This window comes from Phascolarctos cinereus, unplaced genomic scaffold (assembly GCF_003287225.1).
Source record: "Phascolarctos cinereus isolate Bilbo 61053 unplaced genomic scaffold, phaCin_HiC Scaffold_4;HRSCAF=312, whole genome shotgun sequence".
In the NCBI taxonomy this organism is placed as follows: Eukaryota; Metazoa; Chordata; class Mammalia; order Diprotodontia; family Phascolarctidae; genus Phascolarctos; species Phascolarctos cinereus.
This window is the reverse complement of record NW_027555847.1, coordinates 320,812,647-320,836,464: the sequence shown is the minus strand read 5'-3', so window position 1 is coordinate 320,836,464 and position 23,818 is coordinate 320,812,647. Positions and strand designations below refer to the sequence as shown.

General features: G+C 39.2%; 1 protein-coding gene across 2 annotated transcripts in view; it reads left to right on the top strand.

Annotated features, from left to right (window-relative positions):
* Positions 1 to 23,818, top strand: part of LHFPL2 (LHFPL tetraspan subfamily member 2) — a 239,362-nt gene that overhangs the window by 74,613 nt on the left and 140,931 nt on the right. For both annotated transcript variants that reach the window (XM_020998404.2, XM_020998402.2), the window contains exon 3: positions 14,298 to 14,381. The gene's annotated coding sequence lies outside the window, so the exon portion shown is untranslated. The remainder of the gene's footprint in view (positions 1 to 14,297; positions 14,382 to 23,818) is intronic.

The following is a 23,818-nucleotide window of genomic DNA, read 5'->3' as shown; positions in this document are numbered from 1 at the left end:
GCTGGGAAGGAAATGGCAAACCACTCCAGTATCTCTGCCAAGAAAATCCCAAATAGGGATCACAAAAAGTTGGACATGACTGAAACGACTAAACAACAGCAAAAAAGTGAAGAGAGCAGAACCAGGAGAACATTAGATACAGCGACTACAATAATATGAATGAAAACAGTACCAAATGGCAGTTCAGCTAAGGTTAACTGCAAAGGACAACCTTAGTTCTGGAAAGCAGGTGATGAGAAACTTGTCTTGCCTCTCATTAGGGAGATGGGAGACCACAGGCTCAGAATGTTGCATATACTCTCCATCTCTCTCTTTTTAAAAAAAAAATACAATTGGGGTTAAGTGACTTGCTCAGGGTCACACAGCTAGTAAGTGTCAAGTGTTTGCTCTGAGGCCAGATTTGAACTCAGGTCCTTTTGACTTCAGGGCCAGTGCTCTATCCACTGCACCACCTCCCTGCCCCTGCATATACTCTCAAGATACCAAATGCTACCTAGGCTGACACACACAATATGGTGGCTCTTCAGTTGGTTTTGATTCACTGTTTTTCTTTGTGGCCAAGGAAGGAGTCTTCCTGACACCAGACCTGACACTGTGTCTACTGCACCACCTAGCTGCTCTCTTCACTTTGTATTTGTCTATATGACTTCCCATGCTTCTCTGAGCTGTTCATTAACAATACTGTCCTATTAAATTTATAGCCTGTAATTTTTTCAACCATTTCTTAAGAGATGGGCACCCATTTTGTTTCTAGTTTTTTACTTCTACAGAAAAACTGCTGCTATAGAGATGTTGTTATGTGTGTGTGTGTGTATATATATGCAATCTTTCTCTTTGTCATAGACATAGAGAGGTACATGCCTGAGAGTGGGAATGTTGCACCAAAGGGTATGAAAATTTTGGTAACTTTTCTCACATTAAATTTAATTTTAAATATTTAAGTTTTTATTTTGATTTTTAAATGATATTTTATTTTCCCCTAGTTATATGTAAAGACAACTTCTAACATTCATTTAAATTTTTAAAAAGTTTTTATTTTTACAAATAGAGATGTAAGCTGCTAAATTTAGGGAGTTTAGAATTACTTCATTTTTGCCAATTTATGACTAGCAAGTTAAAAAGTGGAGAAGAGAAGAAATCATAAAGCATTACAATAAAACAAGGACAGTTAATTGTCTTTTCCATACTCTCCATAAATCCTTGCTGTCAGAACAATGAGAAAACAAAGGGAGGAAAAATATTCCCAAACTAATTAAATATAATTTAAAATGCTGGTGAAATTGAATTGAATTGAAGTTGCCTTGGGGAATAAGGGAATGCACTGCTCTTTGTGAGTACTGAAATTTCCTCTTTGATTAGGAAAGCTTTTTAATTTGATGGAAGTACTCCTAATCAAGTTGGTTTTTTTTTTAAATCTATATTGAACATAATTGAACACTAACTTGGGTTCATCATTATAAGTACAAATTTGAACATAATATTGCTGGTAGGGATTTTTTTTATCCCTTCACAAAGTAGTCTATAACAATATGTTGCCACTTTTTACTATTAGCAGTCTACCTGCTTCTCACAGCAGCAACCTGCCCTGTTCCCCTTCTCCTCTAGCATTTAATTTGCTTCTAATCTTCTGTGGGCTGAGAAACTAGACAACCAATCTTAAAATTTTGTGCAAGCTATAGTAAATTATTTCTGTATGTGTGCTTATGTGTCTGTCTGTCTATCTACAGGAATTTCCTGCTTGGACTTTTTGAAGGATATTTCACTGCTCATAAACCTTTATTTAATTTATTTCCAGGTTCTTGGCTGTGCACTGGGTGATTGAGGTTGTAGGAAATCTGATCTCCATATTAAACAGACTCAAACAAATACATCGTTTCTGTCCCCTGGGACTCTGCTGTTTAGCAGTAATAGTTTATATATCATTTGGAATCCATAGGTTTTTTTCCCCACTTAATAGTATTGTATTTTTTTTTTCCAATTACATGTAAAGATAGTTTTCAACATTCATTTTTATAAAATTTTGAGTTCTAAATTTTTCTCCCTCCTCTTCCCTCTTCCAATCCTAAGACAGCAAGCAGTCTGATATAGGTTATACTGTATAATCGTGTTAAACACATTTCCACATTAGTAATGTTGTGAAAAAAGAATCAGAACAAAAGTGGAAAACCACGAGAAAGAAAAACAAAAACAAGGTGAAAATAGTATGCTTCGATCTGCATTCAGATGCCATAGTTCTTTCTCTGGATGTGAATAGTATTTTCTATCATGAGTCTTTTGGAACTTGGATCATTGTATTGCTGAGAAGAGCTAAGTCTATCAGAGTCAGTCATCACACAATATGGTTGTTACTGTGTACAGTGTTCTCCTGGTTCTGCTCACTTCACTCAGCATCAGTTCGTGCAGGTCTTAGAATCCATAATTCTTAAGAACTCATGAGATATAAAATAAAAATGTATCACTTTTCAAAAATGAATTTGCAGAATTTTAAGGAACAATTCTCAACCCCAAAGAAGACATATGAGAAGATACCTATTCTATTTCTCTTAGAGTAGAGGAGGGGAAGCCTGTGGGTATGGAACATTGCATAGAATGTTAGATTTTTTTCAGTGTTTTTCAATGATCAATTGTGCTAGATTTTTTCCTCCTTTTTTTTTTGTTTTTAATTCTTTGTTATAAGGGACAGCTCTGGGGAAGACAGGGACATGGAGAAATCTTGTCAGTTGTAGAAAAGAAAAGATATTAAAAAAATTATTTATTTTTAGGGAAAAAAATCTCTTTTTACTGCAGAGTGACCAGGTTGGTTACCAAGTCATTTAAATAGCTTTTGGACAGTTTGGCTATACAGAATACTTAGGCCCAATAAATATTTTGGTGCTGATATCTGTATGTAAACATATTTATTTGTATGTAGTCAATCCTTCTATGCCATCCATATTTTACTGATGAAATTGAGACCAGAATAGCCCCCTTCTTTCTATTCTGCCCATCTCAAATCCCCTTGACATGAGCCCTCATTCTTTTCTCTTTTATTCCAGTCTCTGATAAAAAGGTAACCTTCTCCTTGCCAAGTATAGCTCCTCTACTTGTATCCTTAATTCATTCCCTCCTGACTTCTCTGGCAGATTATTCCCACAATTATCACCCATCCCTCTCTCATATTTAATTTCTCCCTATTTATTGGTTGCCTCCCTGTTGCCTTTAAACATATCGAATTCTTCTCCTTCCAAAAAACAAACAAAAAAACTCTCATTATACCCTACACCTCTTTTAACTATCATCCTATATTTCTCCTCCTTCCTCAGCTAAAATCCTAGAAAATGTTATTTATACTAACTTCTTCTCCTCTCACACAAGTCTTAAAATTTTACAATCATACAACTAAAACTTCTCTCCCCAGAGTTGCCAGTGATCTTTTAATTTCCCAGGCTGTCCATGGGCCCTCTTCTGTACTCAGTCTATACTGTTTTATTTGGTGATCCTTCATGTACCATGAGTTTAATGATCACCTGCATACAAATTCTTCCCAAATCTATATAGCCAACCTTAATCTCCTTCCTGAGCTCCAGTTACATATCTCCAATTTCATAGGCATCTCAAACTCAAGGTTTCCAAAATTCAATTAATTATTTTTCCTGCCAAGCTGACACCCTTTTGAATTTCCCTATTTCTGTCAAGGACATTACTAATTTTCTAGTCACTCATATTCGCAACTTTTACATGATCCTTGACTCCTCAATCTCTTTCTTCATCCCATATCCAATCAGTTGCCAAATCTTGCCACGTCTATCTCCAAAACATTTTTCACATTTATCCCTACTCTCTGCTCATTCTAGTTCAGTCCCCATAGGTCTTATGTATAATAATATAATATAACCAATATATATAATAGGTATTATGTATAAATAGATTTATTTCAAGATAGCCATGCCTTCTACACCATCTCATATTCTAACATTCTCACCTGGAGACCTCACTTTATATCTTACAGATGAAACTGAGACCAGAAGAGTTCTTGCCTAGAGTGTTTCCAATATACTTCCAACTGGTCTTCCTGTCTCAAATCCTGGCTTCCTCCAGTCTATCCCATACACAGCTGTCAAAGTGATTTTCCTAAAGAGCAGTTCTGAACATATCACTTCCTTACTCAAATTCTAATGTCTCATTTTCATCTGTAGAAACAGTTGGGAAGTCTTTTGTTTGGCCTTTTTCAATATTATTTTATTTTTTTCCCAACTGCGTGTCAACACAATTTTTAGCGTTCATTTAAACAAGATTTTGAGTTCCAAATTTTTCTCCCTTCCTTCCACCTTCTCCTCTTCCTAAAATGATACTTAATTTGATATAGGTCATATATGTGCTGTCATGTAAACATATTTCCATATTAGTCAGTTGTAAAAGAAGAAGCAGATCAAAAGGGAAAAAAAACACAAAAAAGAATAAAATAAATGAAAAAATATGCTTCTATCTGCATTCAGAGTCCATCAGTTCGTTATCTGGATGTGGATAGCATTTTCCTTCGTGAGTCCTTTATACTTGTCTTGGATCATTGTGTTGTTGAGAAGAGCTGAGTCATTCATAGTTCATCATGACGCAATGTTGATGATACTATGTACAATGTTTTTCTGGTTCTGTTCCGCTCATTTTAGTTTGCTTCAGTTGTACAAGTCTTTCCAGGTTTTTCTGAAATCTGCCTGTTCATCATTTCTTATTGCACAATAGTATTCCATTACATTCATATACCACAACTTGTTCAGCCATTCCCCAATTGATGGGCATCCCCCAGTTTCCAATATTTTACCACCACAAAAAGGGCTGCTATAAATATTTTTGCACATGTAGGTCCTTTTCCCTTCTTTATCATCTCTTTGCAATACAGACCTAGTAGTGGTATTGCCAGGTCAAAGGGTATGCACAGTTTAGTTGCTCCTTGGACATAGTTCCAATTTGTTCTCCAGAATGGTTGGATCAGTTCATAACTCCATCGATAGTGCATTCCTGTCCCAGTTTTCCCACTCCTAGCCAGCATTTATCATTTGCCTTTTTTGTCCTATCAGCCAATCTGATAGGTATGATATGATACTTCAGAGTCGTTTTGATTTGCATTTCTCTAATCAATAGTGATTTAGAGCATTTTTATATGATTATAGATAGCTTTAATTTCTCCATCTGAAAACTGCTTGTTCATATCCTTTGACCACTTATCAATTGGGGAATGACTTGTATTCTTATAAATTTGACTCAGTTCTCTATATTCGAGAAATGAGGCCTTTATCAGAGATAAATACTGTAGATTGTTTCCCAGATTTCTGCTTTCTATCTAATCTTAGTTGCATTGGCTTTGTTTGTACAAAAGCTTTTATTTTAACATAATCAGAATTATCTATTTTGTATTTCATAATGCTCTCTATCACTTGTTTGTTAGTGAATTCTTCCCTTCCCCATAGATTTGATAGACTATTCCTTGCTCTTCTAATTTGCTTATAGTGTCATTCTTTATGTCTAAATTACGAACCCATTTTGACCTTATCTTGGTATATGGTTTGAGAAGTTGGTCTATAACTCATCTGTGCCCTATTGTTTTCCAATTTTCCCAGCGGTTTTTGTGAAATGGTGAGTTCTTATCCCAAGTTCTGGCGTCTTTGGGTTTATCAAACACTAGGTTGCCATGATCACTTACTATCTTGTTTTTACTTACCTTATGTGTATTTGGTATTTATTCTGTATATATTTATGTACATGTTGAACACAGAACATAAGTTTGAGATCTAGGATTGTTTTATGTCTTTGTTTTTGAGACCCTGGTGTGCCTTTCACAGTATCTAGTACCTAGTAGGATACTTGTGGTAGTGCTTGAGGGGGGAGGTGGAGGTATGTGCTTTTGGAACAGATTAGAACTGAAGATGCTGACATTTTGCAATGTATCTTTTTTGAAGGCTTACAAGAGCCCCAGGATTCAGGACCAAGTACAACAGGATAGTGAAGGGGGGTTGGGGGGTTGGGGGAAAACGACAGCTTTAAAACAAGCAGAAACAGAAGCAAGCTGAGTTGGAGATACTAGAAGGGAGATAGTGATAAAAAGGAATGTGTCGAGTTTGTCCTACAGTTGGGGCATTCCTGAGGATTATGACACTGCAACTTGCAAGGTCATTAATTCGTCACAGTCACCCTTGGGTTTATTTTGGAATAGGCAGCAGAGAGCTATGTGGAGAGAGGAGCGAGCAAGGTTCTACTCAAGACAAGACATATATATATATAGATCTTTGGAGCTTCGGAGTCAGCTGAGATCAAAATCTCTGAGAATTATCTCCCTTCTCTTATCTCTTGAGTGATGAAGGCAAGACTCTTGATTCCTCAAAGTCTAGGCCTTTTCAAACAGAAGCTAAAACTATTAAATCCTGTTTATTTCGTCTGTTAGGCTCTACCTCCCTGGCATATTTAACCTGATAAGTGATCTTGCATCCTTATGCTTTCTTAATCCAGTTTCAGCTGAGATCAGACCTTGATTATAGAACCAGAGAATACTAGAGCTTGAAGAAGTACATGACCTAAATTCTGGGACTGAAAAATAAATGGGTAATTGAAGTGTCATGTGAAGATGATTTTGGATTTTCCCTATTTAGACCTTTCTCTTGCACCTTTGCTGTGACCACTGATGCCCACCGGACTCTGAATGCGTTGAGGCTGCTCTTTCTGCTAGCCTGGTTGTAGGTTTGGGTTCCATAGGTACTAGGCTAGCCTCAGTCTGTGGAATGCTCACTAAACTACCAGGAATGCCCTGAGACTACTTCCTCTCAGGAGCTGGTTTAGGCAGCCAGGCCTGAATGTAGGGTAGGTTCAAATCCCTGCCTGGCTAGGTACTGGCCTCAAAGTTGTATGCCTCAAAGGCATCCATAATTCATAAAATTACAGATTTAGAGCTAGAACCAGGGAACTTACCTCCTAAAATATTCAGAGGAAGCAAGCTTCTAACATGCCCCCCCAGTAGAACTTAGTATCTCCTCCTCCCCCCCACTCCCCAACCCTGCGCTGCAGCACCTGGCATATAGGAAACATGTAACAAATACTTTAAGGGTTTACTATCTTGTATTTACCTACCTCATGGGTATTTTGTATTTATTCTGCATATATTTACATATGTGCTTGTATAAAAACCAAAGCTCAGCGAGATCAGCTTTCTCGAAGTCCACTTTTATTAAATAGGAGAGCAAGGATTCAAACCAAAGCCCTCTGACTTCTCTACATTACCTGGCACTTGCCTCTGCCTCTCATGTGATCTATATTTGCTTCACTGGTTAGATCATCAGTTGTTGTTGAGCCATTTCAGTTGTATCCAACTCTTTGTGACTCCATTTGGGGTTTTCTTGGCAGAGATACTGGCTTGATTTGCTATTCCCTCCTCCAGCTCATTTTTACAGGTGAGGAAACTGTGGCAAACAGGATGAAGTGACTTACCCAGGGTCACACAGCTAGTAAATGTCTGAGACTGGATTTGAACTCAAATCTTCCTGACTCCAGGCTTAGTACTCTATTCACTGTGCCATAGCCCATAGATCTTCAATACATTATAGTAACTGGTGTTCATGGTGCTGATTATGAGTCATTAAAGAAATATTAAGTTAGACTCATGGATATACTATTTTGAATACCCACGAGGACCTGTGATTTCATTGGTATTGGGAGTTCCCAGTGAGAAAACACCCTTTATCAGTTCTGGTAGGCTACTGTTTTGCTGCTTCTAGTTTTTTGTTTGTTTGTTTGTTTTTGTTTTTTGCTATGGGGTTAAGTGACTTGCCCAGGGTCACACAGCTAGTAAGTGTCAAGTGTCTGAGGTCACATTCGAACTCAGGTCCTCCTGACTCCAGGGCTGGTGCTTTATCTACTGCACCACTAGGCTGTCTCGTGATGTTTCTAGTTTTAAAGACTTGCCATTGAAGGGCTTAGGAGCTCTCACAGGGCTCCATAATTAGTCCATACTTAGTCCATACTCAGGATTGAAATCCTGATCCTGCTGGCTTTGAGCTAGCTGTCTATTCACTACACCACATTCAGCCTCTTGTGCCCATGTGTATGTGAAGATGGGCTTGTAGCTTAAGTCCTTTTGTTGTTGTCATTTTCAGTTATGTCCGACTCTTTGTGACCCCATTTGGGACTTTATTTTACAGATATAATGAACTGAGGCAAACAGGGTGAAGTGACTTGCCCAGGGTCACACAGCTAGCAAGTGTCTGAGGCCAGATTTGAACTCAGGAAGATGGGTCTTCCTGACTCCAGACCTGACACTCTATCCGCTTCACCACCCAACTGCCCAGTTCAAGTCCTGTCTCTGACACATTCTGACTGTGTGACCCATGACAAATGATTGACTTCTCAGGGTCCTAGGCAACTCACTCAACTCTAAATTGCTAAGCAATTGCTCATCTGCATGGGTGAAGGGAGTTTTGCCTTTCTGGACATTCTTTACACCAGTGAAATCACAGGTCTGATTTTAAAAAAAAAAGTTTTTATGTTTAGGCTGGGAGAAAAGTAGACTGTTAGATTTGGATTCAGAAAAAATTGGGTTCAAATTCTGCCTCTGACACTTATTAGCTTTATGACTATAAATGTAAGGAACTTATCCTGTGTGAGCCTCAGGCAACTAAGACTTATCTACTGATTTATAGATGGATTGTAATCTGTGGCAGTTCTCACACTGCAAAGTCATGAATCCTTGACTTACTGACATTTACTCTGCTGAAGAAGGCAAGTATGTATAAAGTACATTTTAGAAAATTGTCTATGGGAAATCCCAGTTTAAGGACCTATAGCTTAAAAGGTTAACACACACTGGGTGTCTGGACAGCTGTACATCCAGTTACTTGTTTGCCAAGGGCTCCAGAGAGCTAAGGTTCTTGTGAAAGAGAAGAAAGTAAATCTCTGAATATAAACATGAAACACTTGGGTTGGCAAGTACCTCAGAACATAAACCAGTCAACTCAGGTGAGGCAATTGTGAGATGTTTCCTCAGGCTTCCCACAAGCAGTTGGGATTCTGACTGGCTCAGCATTCCATTTCCAGCCTGTTTCCAAGCTTAGTCACCAAGTCAGCTTTTCCAACAGAGATGCATCCAATGCTAAAGTATGCCAGTGCAGGCAAACAGAATTTCTCTTTAGTAGGAGGAAAATGCAAAATACAGCCATATGAACTAGGAACAGAGTCTAAGTTGGTCTAAATGCCAACATCCCACCCAGGGGGAAGGCCTTCATTAACAAAAGAGTCCAATGATGAATGCCCTGATAATGAGTATTTTAAATCAGTTGCCTTTGTTCTAAAGATACTGTGTTCTAAGTGGCTACTGGGAGGGAGACAGGTAACCCTGTTTACCAATAAGAAATAAAGTATAACCATAGTATCAAAAGCCAGTAAATAGGGAGCAATAGGACAGCTCTTCTCTCCATCTGACATCAAAACTTTCATTCCCTAATTCTACCTCCTATTTTCCCTACCTCCTAAATGCTCAGGAGTAGTGAAATGTCCCCAGAGGCGAAAATTTGAGAGAAGAGACTTGTTGCCGTGGATTTCCTGAATTACTAGAGATTGACCATGCAGTCTTCCTTTGTTAATATGTGCTAACCCGGTGTAAGGGCCAACCATGTGTTTAAAACATCTACGACAATGGAATCAGAAGGTGAACTGATGTCACAGGCCTGTCTGTCCATTGTATTGGGGCTGTCTGAGTCTTTTGGCATAAAAGTGGCATAAACTGTATTTGACCTGATGCTTCCATTTCCAGCCCAAAATGACTCATTATTTCAGATGTTTGGTTTGATCTGAAAGAAAAATGAAAAAGCCAGCTTTGAAAATACAGTTGAGTCTTCAGGAAGGAGAGTTCTAGTATCTGGGGCTTGGTTTTCCATTAGAACTCAGTTTGAAAAAGTCCTGGAAAATGCCTACCGGTCAACATTAAGGGCCACGTAGATTCTTTTTACTTACTCTAACATGACTAAAACATTCTGGCTGTGAAATCTCCATAAAGGTAGTAGTTGGTTCAGAAGTTGTGCTGGATGGTTGGCTCTCTTCACACACACACACACACACACACACACACACACACACACACACACCCAAGAAACTCCTCCCAATGCTTCAGCACCTCTAGAAAGTTAACAATTCAGTCAGATGCTTTTCTTTGAAGGTTGTGATATGAAACATGCAATTCAAAATGTTTCTTAGGGTTTTAGAATCTCTCCATTAGCTCTGTATGTAATTTGTTGTTGTTGTTCAGTCGTTTCCAGCTCCTTGTGACCCTGTTTGTGGTTTTCTTGGCAAAGACACTGGAGTGATTTGCCATTTCCTTTTCCAGCTCATTTCCCAGATGAGGAAACTGAGGAAAGCAAGGTTAAATTACTTGCCCAGGGTGACACAGATAGTAAGTGTCCGAAGCCAGATTTGAACTCAGGAAGATGAATGTTTCTGACTCCAGGCCCAGCACTCTATCCATTGCACCACCTCGCTATCCAATAGAATGTCCCTGTGTGGGCTGAACCACCAATCTTTTGGTTAACGGCAGAATCTGCTTAATCGATTCCCCCACAGAGACAATAACATATGCATTTTAGCAATCACAAATTGTTTGGTTTTCAAGAATCGAAGATGAGTATATTATGTAACCTATTAGCCTTTTTTAGGCTTCCTCTTTACCACTGAAGTCTTAAGTGAAATATGTGTCTGATGAATGAATTCACTCCTCTCTGGGGTCTTGGCATTTAAATGGCAGTGCACATAGGAACACTTATCAAAAGCTGTACAGCCTCTACCCAAACAATATTTAGAAGTTGAATGCAACCCTGGCCAGGAGTTTACTGTTGTGTACCTTTCAAGTTATAGTCTTTTTATTGCTTCTGTATTTTCATTAACGTTAGATTGACAGGAATCAGCACAGCAGATGATGAAGACCATAGTCTTTTAACTGGGTGAAGAGAAGCGATTCTCAGGAAGATTTAAAAGCAACAAAACAAATGGGGCAAAGACAGCTCCTATTATAAGTACATGGCTGCCTCCTGCCATTTCAAAATCCATCCCTGATAAGCTTCCTCACACCCAAACAAAAGGAAAACCTTCACTTCTATTTTACCTTGAAGTCGTGTCCTCCCCTACTCTCTCTGCCTGTGGAAATTCTACCCTATCCTTCAAGATCTAAACATTACCTCCAACTCAGTTTTCCTTAACCCCCAGTCAGAAGTGATCCATGATGCTTTCTCTTACAAAGCACTTTGTACCTCCTGCTCTTATCATACTCTGTTGTATGTTACAGTTTTTACTCTTTTCTAATCTGAACCTGTTTAGGAAGCTCCAGGGTAGGAAAACTCCTTCTAGGAATACAGACTAGCATCCCTTCTGCCCTGACAACTAAGGCCATTTCCTCTGTCCACCAGACCCCACTGCCTGCTTATTGCATATACATAAAATATCTCATATATTTGTGTGTATACATATACATATATACATACAGATTATATATGTATATGTATGTATATGTGCATGTGTGTGTGTATCCCTTCCTAGGCTGTAAGCTTCATGAGGGAAGGGAAGGATTGGTTTAATTATGTTCATGCTTCACCCAGTACATAGTTCTTTGCACATAGTAGAGGCTTAAATGATTGCTGAATGAATGAAATAATTAATGAGTGGATGTGATCTCATCATCACTCAATTAATCCCCTTCCTTCCACCTCCTTACTTTATTTTGAATGGCACTGTAAGTGGTCTTGGGGTACTTGAGAAGGTAGAATCTGGATTTATAGAATATTGAAGCTGGAAGAGACTTCAGCAATCACCTAGTCCATCCATTTTCATTTTATAGACGAGGAACAGAAGTCCTGGAGCTGAAAAAAAACTTGCCCATGTTCACATACTTAAGTTCATGGCAGACTTGGGCCTGAACCAGAGTCTTCTGACTCTTAATCTGGTCATCTTCCCACTATATTGAAAGGATCTTTGAAAACATGTTAATTGCCAGGCTGTGACCCAAAATGGAGGAAAGACTGTTTGACGTGGCCACACCCAAAGTTGGTCATGGACATTCCATGCCTTTCTTTAATTGGGTACATCTCCCCTACAACGTATTTCCTCGTAACCAGCACGTTATATGTTGTAAATACCTCATCACTTAATCATGCCATCATTATTCTGCCATCTTTTTGTTCAGCAATTATATATGCACTTCATTGTGTCTTAGGTCAGTGATGATGAACTCAAATAGAAAATGAGGCCTCTAATCCGTAGATAAAGATCCCTGTGGGCTGCTTATTGACTTAGTTTTAAAATGTAATGTTACCTGTGTTTTATTATATCTTCATTGATTTTGTTGAATATTTCCCAGTTACATTTTAATCTGATTTGGGCTGCACTCAGGAGCATTGTGAGCCGACTGGCCTTGTGTTTGACATTTCTGTCTTAAATTATTAGATTCCTGGAAGAAGGAGCCTGGACCTATGTAGCAGTGCATTAAGCCCTTAAAAATATGTTTTAGATATAAACATAATTATATGAAAAGGGCAAATGTAGAGAAAGAGATATGAGAAGAGTTGGCTGCTGGATCTTTCTGCCTCCTTTGATCTTGAGCCCCTTCTCAGGCTAGTAAGACAGCCACTGCAAGGCCGATGCAGGACAGGAAAGCTCTCGCAGGGCCTTCAAGTCCTTAGTGCTCTTCATTCTGTCTCTTTCGTCTTGTCAGTACACACGGTCTCAGCAGTACTCTTTCATCTTCCTCCCACCCTGACTGAGGCTGACCCTTCCTGCTGTAGACTCCACTGTCCATAAAACTCATTTCTATCTCAGAAAGGAATGGTTGGCTTGTCATGCCCTTTACTCAAAGAAGGTGTTCCTATAGGCCTGCATATACGTACCAGAGGAAAAGAAGTTAAGAAGTTATAGACTTGCCTCTTTGGGCTCCTCTGTCTTATTTCCCATATTAATGTCAGGAATTGGCAGGGACACAGCCTTGTTATTGAAAACCTGTGCCCAACTGAAAACAGTTAGTGACAGTGATTATGTGCAAGCCCAGTGACTGCCAAAATCAGGAATATAAACTGCATGGTGATTTAGCTCTCATGACACATTTGGGACTTGGAAATGTAGTCCATTTTGAGGGGACTTTTATTTGTGCGGCATTGAAGGTTTAGAATTGCCAGAAGTACAACTTGGCTGCCTGAATAATTGATGTAAAGACAAAGGCATCAATAAAGAGTTTAAAAATAATAATGAAGATAGTAATAACTCAGGAGAATGTGTGTCTGTTTATGTGGATTTTCATAAGTCTAAAGTATAATTATTTATTACTTGGTGCAGATCAGAATGTGATTGAATAAAGGGGAAAATGTCCAAAATAATCAAGCTATTACAGCACATAATTTTGAAATACTTTTGGTGAGGAGGGGGAGTGGAATGGGAGGGAGGAAGAAAGAAAGACCTTCTACCCCAGGGGGTGGTGGAATATAGAGTTTAGCTTGAGAAATATAAATCATACAGCAAATGAAAATCAAGATCTTACTGACTTTGTGTTATTACCAAGTGTAGCTTTATAAAGATGAGTATTCCTTAAACAAATTTTGCCATGGATTTGCTCTAAGCTTCCTTTCCTTAGTCTGAGCCATTAATCTTCTTGTTCCTTTGTGCAAGGAGTTTTTCCGTGCCCTTCCGGAGTAGCTGTAACAAAAATTCTCCCTGATCTGGACCCACCTCATCTCTTCTCAACCCTGCCTGAGTTCCCCTGCCCCCGTCATCACATTTTTGTTAGAGGCATTACTGAAAGTCTGAGCTGTCCATTGGAATGAACATTCTGTATCTTACTAAATCCAAAGTGTGTGTTCCTGATCATTGTCCAAAGCTGTGTCTGGATCACCAAGAGAAAATGATGGGAAAGGGACAACTGCTTTTCAGAAATCATCCTGAAGCTAAGCTTCTCTAAAGCTCAAAGTGAGACATGAATAGTACCCTAGATTTAAAGGTATAAGAAATCTTTTGTTGTTGTTCAGTCATGTCCGACTCTTCTTGACCCCACAGACCCCAGCACGCCAATGCTGTCCATGGGACTTTCTTGGCAATGATACTGGAATGGTTTGCCGTTTCTTTCTCCTGTGGATTAAGGCAAACAAAGGTTAAATGACTGGCCCGAGGTCACACAACTAGTAAGTGTCTGAGGCTGGATTTGAACTCAGGTCTTCCTGACTCTAGGTCTAACACTATATCTATCCACTGAGCCACCTAGATGCCTCTAAGAAATTTTAGAGACCATCTAATGTAATCCCTTCATTTTTCAGAAAAGGAAACAACTGAGACCAAGAAAAGTAAAGCATCTTCCATCAAACCCAAATTCATCTCGGCAGTTCACGTTCGGTTAAAAGGTATGAGATGTAGTTCTGCTGTCTTTTCTTTTTCGTCCATGTCTTAAGCCTGCATATCTTGCTTATTTCTTGCCCCAGCTAAAACATTCTGCCCGTCTTCTCCTTGTTCTATGTTGTACTTGTACAAGGTCTCTGCTGATTTTTGCTTGGATCACTTACACATCAAAATACTTTGTACTAACAAAGTGTTTGGCACAAAAAAAGCATAGTTTTAAAGACATGAGTTCTAAGCCATAAGGAGTGGGTTGTGGGAAGGATCATTTTAAGGATTACAGGGCAATAAAGGAAGAGAGAGATAAAACCGCATTTTTATTGAACTGATCTCTTGGAATGAATCTGGATGTTCCACTTTCATCCTACCATTTCTACTATGGTTTCTCAACTTTCCTGCTTTAATTCCCTTGAAGATTTCAGTGAGGAGCAGTGGCAAATCAGAGCTCGCCTTTACTGTTACAGATTTAGAAGCTAAAGTTATTTCCAAATGTAAACTTTTTGGTAAGCCTTTTGTTTAATGAATCATTAATGTGATGATGAAAATGCCCTAATAAAGATAAAGAAACTATAAACTATTCCAAAAGCTGTAGGGGAAAAAATGTGAAGGTCAAGTTAGTCACTCATTTCTCTGCATTTCATTTGGGCGTTGGGCTATATATTCCCATGATCAGTGGTTTATGGGATATATATTGGTCTTTTATTTTACTTTGAAAATGCATGCATGCTTATAAATCAATGTGACTGTCTTACTGTGTGGGCAACGACTCTGTGGGTGGTGATTTTGTAAAAGTGGCATATCAGGTTTCTTTTTCCTCTTGCTCTGCCAGCTCATTAAATGTAGTAGGAGGTGAGAGCAAGGAAATAAATACCTAGATAGACACAAAAGGCAACCAATCTAATTGTTCTCAGAAATGTCAGATGTGCCCATCTGACAGGTAGGATGTCAGGGAGCCCCATGGATGGAGGAGACATTTAGGTTACTTGTGAGAGATTTTTTGATCATAAGAACAATTTGAAAGATTAAAGAGTCCCAAGAAGACAGAAAAAGCTTATTTTACAACCCTGTGGCCCTGAATAAGTCTTTTAATCTACCTTGATTTATTCTTCTTTTTAAGAAAGGGGGGCAATCTACCAGAGGGTTGATGACCATTTTTCTAAATAATTTGAGGAAGACTGCTTTGGTGAATGCAGAATTTTCTATGTCTAGGATTTTTAAAAATATTGAGAGCAGTAGAAATTTGTACCCTTTAAAATATCCTTTGCTGACAACACAGGTGAGTATAGAAAATCTTATTAAAATCAGAATTGAAAAATGATTAATTAGTACCTTTTGTAGGATACAACCCAGAATGCCAGTAATGTATGTTTGAAGGTAGAAGATAAACAGGATTCTGTTCTGGTCTTCTAATCAGTTAATCCTTTTATCTACAATTTGTACCTCGTCTCATGTCAAGAAGTTGTGAAATGTGAATAAATGTATTGATTCAAAGGGAATCTTCCACTAAAGTGTGTGTGTGTGTGTGTGTGTGTGTGTGTGTGTGTGTATATAATATATATTGCCCATATTTTCTCATTACTGGTTGAATCTCATTAATAAAATGTTATTCTTGGCTTTTCCAAAGTGAAATACAATGAAACATTAACTCTTAAAGATTATTATGTGCCTGTTTTCTTTATCACTGTCTTATAATAGAGGGAGTATAATCGAATTTCATGAAGATATCCAGTTTTTCACTTTAGATTTCACTTACTGCATTTTATAATAGGGCATTTCGCTTGAAACCTTGATGTATCCATGCATTTGTGGACCCTCCCTCCACTTTTTATCCCATAAAATTCATGTTTTTCTTCTAATTTCTTGTTCTTCTTGCTATCACTAACATTTCTAGAACTCTACTAGTATAGAAAGAGGATTTCCTCGCTTTGTACTTCAATTTATCAGGAAATCTAGTGTTTTCCCCTTGCAAATAATGCTAGCTTTCAGCTACAGATATTTACTTTTGTTATAATTTAAAGTAGTCCTTCTGCGCTTGATGCTTTGTAGGGTTTTTATCATAAGGTACCTTGTCAAAGGCTTTCCCAATCTGTTGATATAGTAAGAGACAATGTGGCAGAGTGGGTGTAGAGCTAGACTCAAACTAGAAAGTCCTAGGTTCAAGTGCCACCTCTAACACATAGTAGCTTTGTGACCCTGCGCAAGTCACTTAAACTCTTAGTTCTGGGCAGGGAGGCATCAAAGTGAATAGAACACTAGACCTGGAGTGAGGAAGACCCAAGTTTAAATCCAGCCTCACTCATTTACTAACTGTGTGATCCTGGGCAAGTCACTTAACTTCTATTATCTGAGTTTTCTGATGAATAAGATAAGGTAAGGATAATAATAGCACCTACCTGCCAGGGTTGTTGTGAGGATCAGACTCAGTAAAATACTTTGCAAACCTTAAAGCACAATCTAAATGCTAGCTATTATTGTTGTTCTTATTGTTAATGCTAAAGAAGGTACTGAAGGTGCCAACCTAGGTTGAAAGAGAGAAGTTCTTCATCTCATAGTTCCCATTACCAGTGAAACCACAAGTGTCTCCCCAATCCCTACTGAAATCATCATGGGTTTTATTTTTAATATGATTAATTATATTGTTTTCCTAGTGTTTACCCACTCTTGACTTTTCCCCTATCTTTACATAAAATCTTTATAGAGGATTCACCTAATGAAAACTTGAAATGATTCTTTGAACCTTGTGAAGCTGTGTGTCACCCAGGTTATTCATCTGTTGGCTCCTATCTCTAGCCAGTATCATGTCCTAGATGCTTATATCATGCCAGTTTATCAAAGGTAATACACTGCAGGCTACTTAGGTGTTCATCTTTCCATTGCCCTTTGTAATAAGGGCCTTACTTGTAATCAGCTCTACCTTTGATTGATTGTGGCTATATAGCACTACTTTGAAAATAATAATGTTAAAGAAAAGAAATTGAGTAGTTTGTGATCATTGAAAGCAACCCAGAGCTTCCAAATGCAATAGAGCTATTTTCCATATCTAGCTATCTGTCTGTCTGTCTTTGTATCTCTCTATCTCTTGATCGATGTCTATTTACTTATCATATTTACCTATCCATTTCTATTAATGTATCATTTCTATACATACATATCTATCTATCTATCTATGTCTGTCTATCTGTATATATCTATTTCTATCCATATCTATCTACTTATCATATCTACCTATACATTTCTATCAGTGTATTATTTCTATCCATATCTATCTGTCTGTCTCTGTCATCTGTATGTCTTATCTCTCCTATCAAAATGTAAATTCCTTGAGGTTAGAGAATTTCTCACTTATTCTTGGCCTATAATATACACTTAGTAGTGTTTTTTCACTTATTCATACCTTAAATATGTCTGAATATGCCTTAATTGTCTGAACAGTATGCATTTTTCATCTGCCTTTTTCCATTGTAGATGATTAAGCCAAACATCTTAGACTTTTGAAATGTTCTTTTTAAAGTGTATTCATGCATAGATTTTCGAAGTATGAATGATATATATACGTCAAGCACATCAGTTCCTAGATAAAGAAGTTGAGGCCCAGAGAGGTTAAGGAGCTGCCCAAGGTCAAACCAGCTAGCTCATGTTAGGGTCCTCATTGTTCCTAGCCTAGCAAGTTTCTAAATTTCCATTATCCCAAGCTGATAATCCACGAGACCTCGGTATTCTGAAGTGGCACGTATCAGTGACATTTAAATTCTGCAACTCCAAGGAAAATTCCAGGATGCTTTTTAATTAGAAGGCCACATGGTGTAATGGAAAACTCACTGACCTCAGAATGGTAAGACTTGAGTTTGAATGCTGGCTCCCTCACTTACTGATTGTGCGACCTGGGGCAAATGACTTTATCTCCCTGGGCCTCAGTCTCCTCATCTAAAAAAAAGGGGAGGGGGGTTGGGCAAGATGACCTCACAGGCCCCATCTAGTTCTAGATCTAGATTATAGTTCTAGATCTAGAACTATGGTCTTTTTCTAGATCTATTTTCTATGATCCTAGAGATTGTAAAAACAGATACTCTAGGAACAGGGATCTCCTTCTTTCATGGACATTAGAGAAATGGGTATTTGAATGACTTTTAGGCTTCCATTAAATAGAATGGTAGTTATTTTACAAACTAAATGTCGTTGAAACCACAGTCTATATAAATCAGACACTCCTAGGTGACAAAGTCACGTCCTTATCGCCACTTAGTTGATTGAAGGGCTTAGAGGTGAGGATAGGGGGATGGTGGACTTTTTTTCCAGTCACTTGCCATGTAGGTGGCCAGCTTATTCCATTAAGCAGAATGAGTCCCTGATCTCCCGGAGGAGGTCTTGCACCATGAGAAGCACTGAGTTCAAATGCCACCAGGAAGTGGAACATCTAAGACAGAAGGGGACCAGATGAGGATGAGGATGATAATATTACCTCAGTTCTATTTTTTCAAAAGTACTTTTATGGATATTTTTGTTCCACTTGATGTCTCTGTGGGGCACAGATTGGATTTTGCAAGTGAGGAAACTGAGATGTTAAGAAGTGAAATGTCACAGAGGTTGTTAGTTGTAAATCTGGGACTTAGAGTCTTTAGATGGGGACACCTCAAGCATTGCTTTTGCTTTTTCCACTCTCAGGAGCCCCTCTGTTGCTGTTGTCACCTTACTTTAAGCAAACAACAACAACTAACATTTATATAACATTTACTGTGTGATAGACACTGTGCTAAGTTCATTTACAAATATGATCTCATTTGATTCTCACAACCACCCTGGGAGGTAGGTGCTGTTATTATCCCCATTTTACAGATGAGAAAACTGTGGCAAATAGGCTACCTGAAAAGTTTCACAATTATGATCTCGCTTAATCCCCACAACAACACTGGGAGAGAAGGGGCTGTTATTTCCCCATTTTTACAGGTGAGGAAACAGAGACAAACGAAGGTTAAGCCCAGGCTCACACAGCCAATAAGTGTGTCTGAGGCTGGATTTGAACTCAGGTCTTCCTGACTCCAGACCCAGCACTTTACCCACTTTAGAAAGAAGCAAAGGGAGATTTTGAGGCTTTCGGGACTACAGAAGAGTAAGATTGTGAAATCAGTCTAACATTAACTTAACATTGAGTTGAGGCAGAGGAAAGTTAGCTTATCATGGCCAAGGTCACATATTGCATCAGAGTCAGGGTTGGGACTTATCTTTTAATGATCAAGCCGCAGAGCATCTCAGGGGTCTAGATCTCTGGTGTGGTGCTAGTTAAGGATCGTGGAGTTTAAAGTCTAGGCATGGCTACTGAGGCAGCTAGGTGGTGCCATAGTGCACAGAGCACAGGGCCTGGAGTCAGGAAGACCTTGAAATCAAATCCAGCTTCAGATACCTCCTAGCTGTGTGACCCTGGGCAAATCTCTTTGCCTTAATTTCCTCATCTGCAAAATGGGGATAAGTAATAGCACCTACTTCCCAGGGTGGTTGTGAGAATCAAATGAGATCATATTTGTAAATGCACTTAGCACAGTGCCTGGCACATAGTAGGGCATTATATAAATACATTTATTTCCTTCCTCCTCTCCCCCTACCTTACAAGGTTGTTGTTGTAAGAAGCAAATGAGATGAGATGACCACCCTTTATGTAAATGTCAGCTCTGTGTTCTCTCAACTCTTGGACTATCAGGATAGGAGGCTGAGCAAACAAAGACTCACCTGCCAGTTAGCCTTGGCTCTTTCTTAGAAGGGATGGACTACAGGCCCCCTCTGGTTTTAAATCCTAGACGTCTATGACCCTGGGACCCTGAGAACTTTCTGAAGTTTATGGAACAGGGCACCTCTAAAGCTTTTTAGCCTTCAATCTCCTTCAATCACTAAGCACTTCTTTGCAAACTGAGTTGTCAAGCACAATGAGAGAGAGAGAAAGAGAGAGGGAGGAGGAGGAGAGGAGGAAGCAACCAAATAGCATTGGGCAAAAGACTTCTCAGAATCATGTGATGTTTTGCCCTGCACCCGAGGATTCTGTTACAGATGCTGATGATTATAGCTTTTGCAAACAATTGTCAGAGAAATTCATGAGATTTCCAAAGGCTGAAGAATAGCAGATGTGGAATTAAATTTCAAACAAAGTAACCCATAATGGCTTACATGTGGACACAGAGAGTATTTAGGGCTCAGGCCTGGGTCCCTGTGTCCAAGAGGTGTGGGATGCAGAGACAAAAACTAGGATTTGCTGTGCAAGCATCTTCTGGCAATCTTTTCTTGTCCCATCTTTTCTTCTTGGCCTCAAAGTCACTTAAAAGTGGTGAACATTTTTCTATAACAGTTAGTTTGCAGGGTCTAACACTGTCATCCTCTGGCTATACAAGAATAGAACTGCCCCGGCTTCTCTTCCTTCTGCCAGGAAGCATGAAGAGAGCCAAGGGATTATGGAAAATGTGAGTCCCTGTGACCACCTTGAATTGGCTGAGCAACAGACATTTCAACTGTAAGTTGCCAGCAAAAGTTCAAGTGAACCCAGCTTTGCAGATTCAGTCTCTGCTTCTAGCAGTCAGTGTGGCCAGGGCATTAAATGATGAATGAGTGTCAGAAATGTCAGTCACCAAGCATTTATTAAGCATTTACTAGGTTCTGTGCACCGTGCAAAGTGCTGGGGATACAGAGGAGGGCGAGTATAGTTTCTGCTGTCCAGGAGTGCCCATGCCAGTGGGGGGAGGAAACATAAAAATAACTAGTTTCATACAAGATATCTAGATGTAGAGATGTCTCTCAGAACAGACAAATGCTAATCTCAGGAGGGAAGGCACTAGGAGTAAGGGAGACCAGGAAAAGCCTCCCACAAAAAGTGGGATTTCAGTTAAGTCTTGAAGAAATCTAGGGAAACTAGGGTAGAAATAAGAAGGGAGAGAGCAGCTAGTGCAAAGAACACAGGAGATGGTAAGTTGTATGGGAGGAACAGAGGACAGCTAAGTAGTGGAGTGCATAGAGCTTGGAATCAGGAAGACTCATCTTCCTGAGTTCAAATCTGGCCTCAGACACTTACTAGCTGTGTGACCCTGGGCAAGTCACTGAACCCTCTTTGCCTCGGTTTCCTCATCTGTAAAATGAGCTGGAGAAGGAAATGGCAAACTGCTCCAGTATCCTTGCCAAGAAAACCACAAAAGGAGTCACGTAGAGTCAGACACAGCTGAAACAACAGCCAACAACAACAATGCGTGCCAGGCGCTGTGCTCATTGCTTGGAGTACAAAGACAAATAGAAGGCTCCCTGCTATCAGCAATGAAAGTTTCTAGAGCTTTTTAGTAGATAGAGTGTCAACTCACACAGCGTCTGTGAAGCAGACAGACCTGAACTGCAGAGGAAGGCAGTATGTAAGACTGGAGGTTGTGGCTGTTGTATCCAACCTTTCGTGACCCTATTTAGGGTTTTCCTGGCAAAGACACTGGAGTGGTCTGCCATTTCCTTCCCCAGTGTGTCCCCATTTTACTGAAGAGGAACTGAGGCAAATAGGGGTTAAATGATTGGCCCAGGGTCATACAGCTAGTAAGTGTCTGATTTGAACTCACTGCACCATCTAGCTGCACCTTTTAAGACAATCACCTACCTTTTTTTCCTTAAGTTCTGGTTGGGAGGAGAGAAATGTAGGAGAATGGGGGTAAGTAATGCACCTTTCCTTAGTTAAAGAAGAATGTCTGTTGTACAGACTCTATGGTATCACTTAAAACCCTAATAAGTAGCAGGACAGTCTACATTTTTACACTACTGGAATATTCAGCAACTCAAGTGAATCTCGTTCATTACTCCAAGTACTTCATGGTTTTGTGGTAATCCAAATGAAACCAGCCCTGGTGGGAAGGCACAGGAGATCTGAGTTCTAGGCTAACCTCTCTTCCTGACTAGCTAACTGATAGACTTAAGGGAAGTTTCTTAATCGCTTGGTGCCTCAGTTTCCTCATCTGTAAAATGGGAAACTGCCCTAACATTGTGTTGTTCTCAGGATTAAGAGTCTCTCTCTCTCTCTCTGTCTGTGTCTGTGTGTGTGTTTAAATTTTAAAATTTATTTTGTATGTAAATAAAATAAAATAAAAAATATAAAAACATAAAAATTATAAATAGATATATAAATGAATTTAAATTTAAAATATATATTTTAATCCTGAGAACAACACAATATCTATCTATCTATCTATCTATCTATCTATCTATTATATATATATATATATATATATATATATATATATATATATATATATAAATGGGACTGCTAGGTGGAGTCAGGAAAACCTTAGTTCAAATCTGACCTCCAACACTTCCTAGTTATGTGACCCTGGGCAAGTCACTTAACCCTGTTTGCCTCAGTTTCCTCCTTTGCACAACAAGCTGCAGAAGGAAAAGATACTCCAGTATCTTTGCCAAGAAAACTCCAAATGGGGTCATGAAGACTCGGACACAAGTGAAACAAGTGAACAACCACAAATATAAAAATTACCATGGAATATTAAAAGAAGCATAAACATTCTTGTTATCTGTCCTTTCCTCTCCACATGCCTGAAGACATAGATAAAATGTATTTTATTTCCACCCGTTCTTATTGCTATTAAAGGTCCTGAGACTTGAACTCACAGGTGGTTGTATTTCCCAGTGGTCAACACCCACTCTTTATCCTTGTGAAATAAAAAGGACACCCACTTAGCTGATTCCAACTGTGTCCCGACAGGAGTGAGTCTCCTGGGAAAACATCCTTTGAATCCCTCACATCATTATTTCTTTTGCAAACCCCCACTCACCCCATCTGAAGTACATTGCTGAGATTTCCCCCACCCCCGTCAAATTGCAGAGACACCTGGGCTGGGAGTGTGGGATGCCAGAATTTCTTCTGAAGGCCCCATACCGTTCGTGATATTTTTACTTTCTCAGTATGTTGTCTCATATTCTTCTCTTTCTTATCTTATTTTTTGTAAAATTAAATTTAGTATCCATCCATGGAGCACTTTTATCCCAGCTAGGTAGTTGAGTATGAACAGTTAGGTGGCACAGATAGAATTCAAATTCAAATGTGGCCTCAGACGCTTACTAGCCGCATGACCCTGGGCAAGTCACTTGACCTCTCTGTGTCTCAGATTACTCCTCTGTATCATGGGAAGACTAATAACCTTTACTTCCCAGTATTGTTGTGAGGATCTGATGTTAGCATATATGAAGTGCTGTATAGATACTAACTAGCCCCAAGGAGCTTCAGGGACTTCCTGCGTATTCTCTGTCATAACTCTAAAGCCTATGTATTTGTTTAACTACAAGGGAAGCGGGCCCAGAAGAACCAACCAAAGATTGTGAGTCAGCATGGGGCAGTGCCAAGGGCACTGGGCCCAGACTGAGTGAGCATGGCTTTCTGTCCCAACTCAGTCGCTTAGCTAGCTAGGTGACGAGGAACAAGCGATGT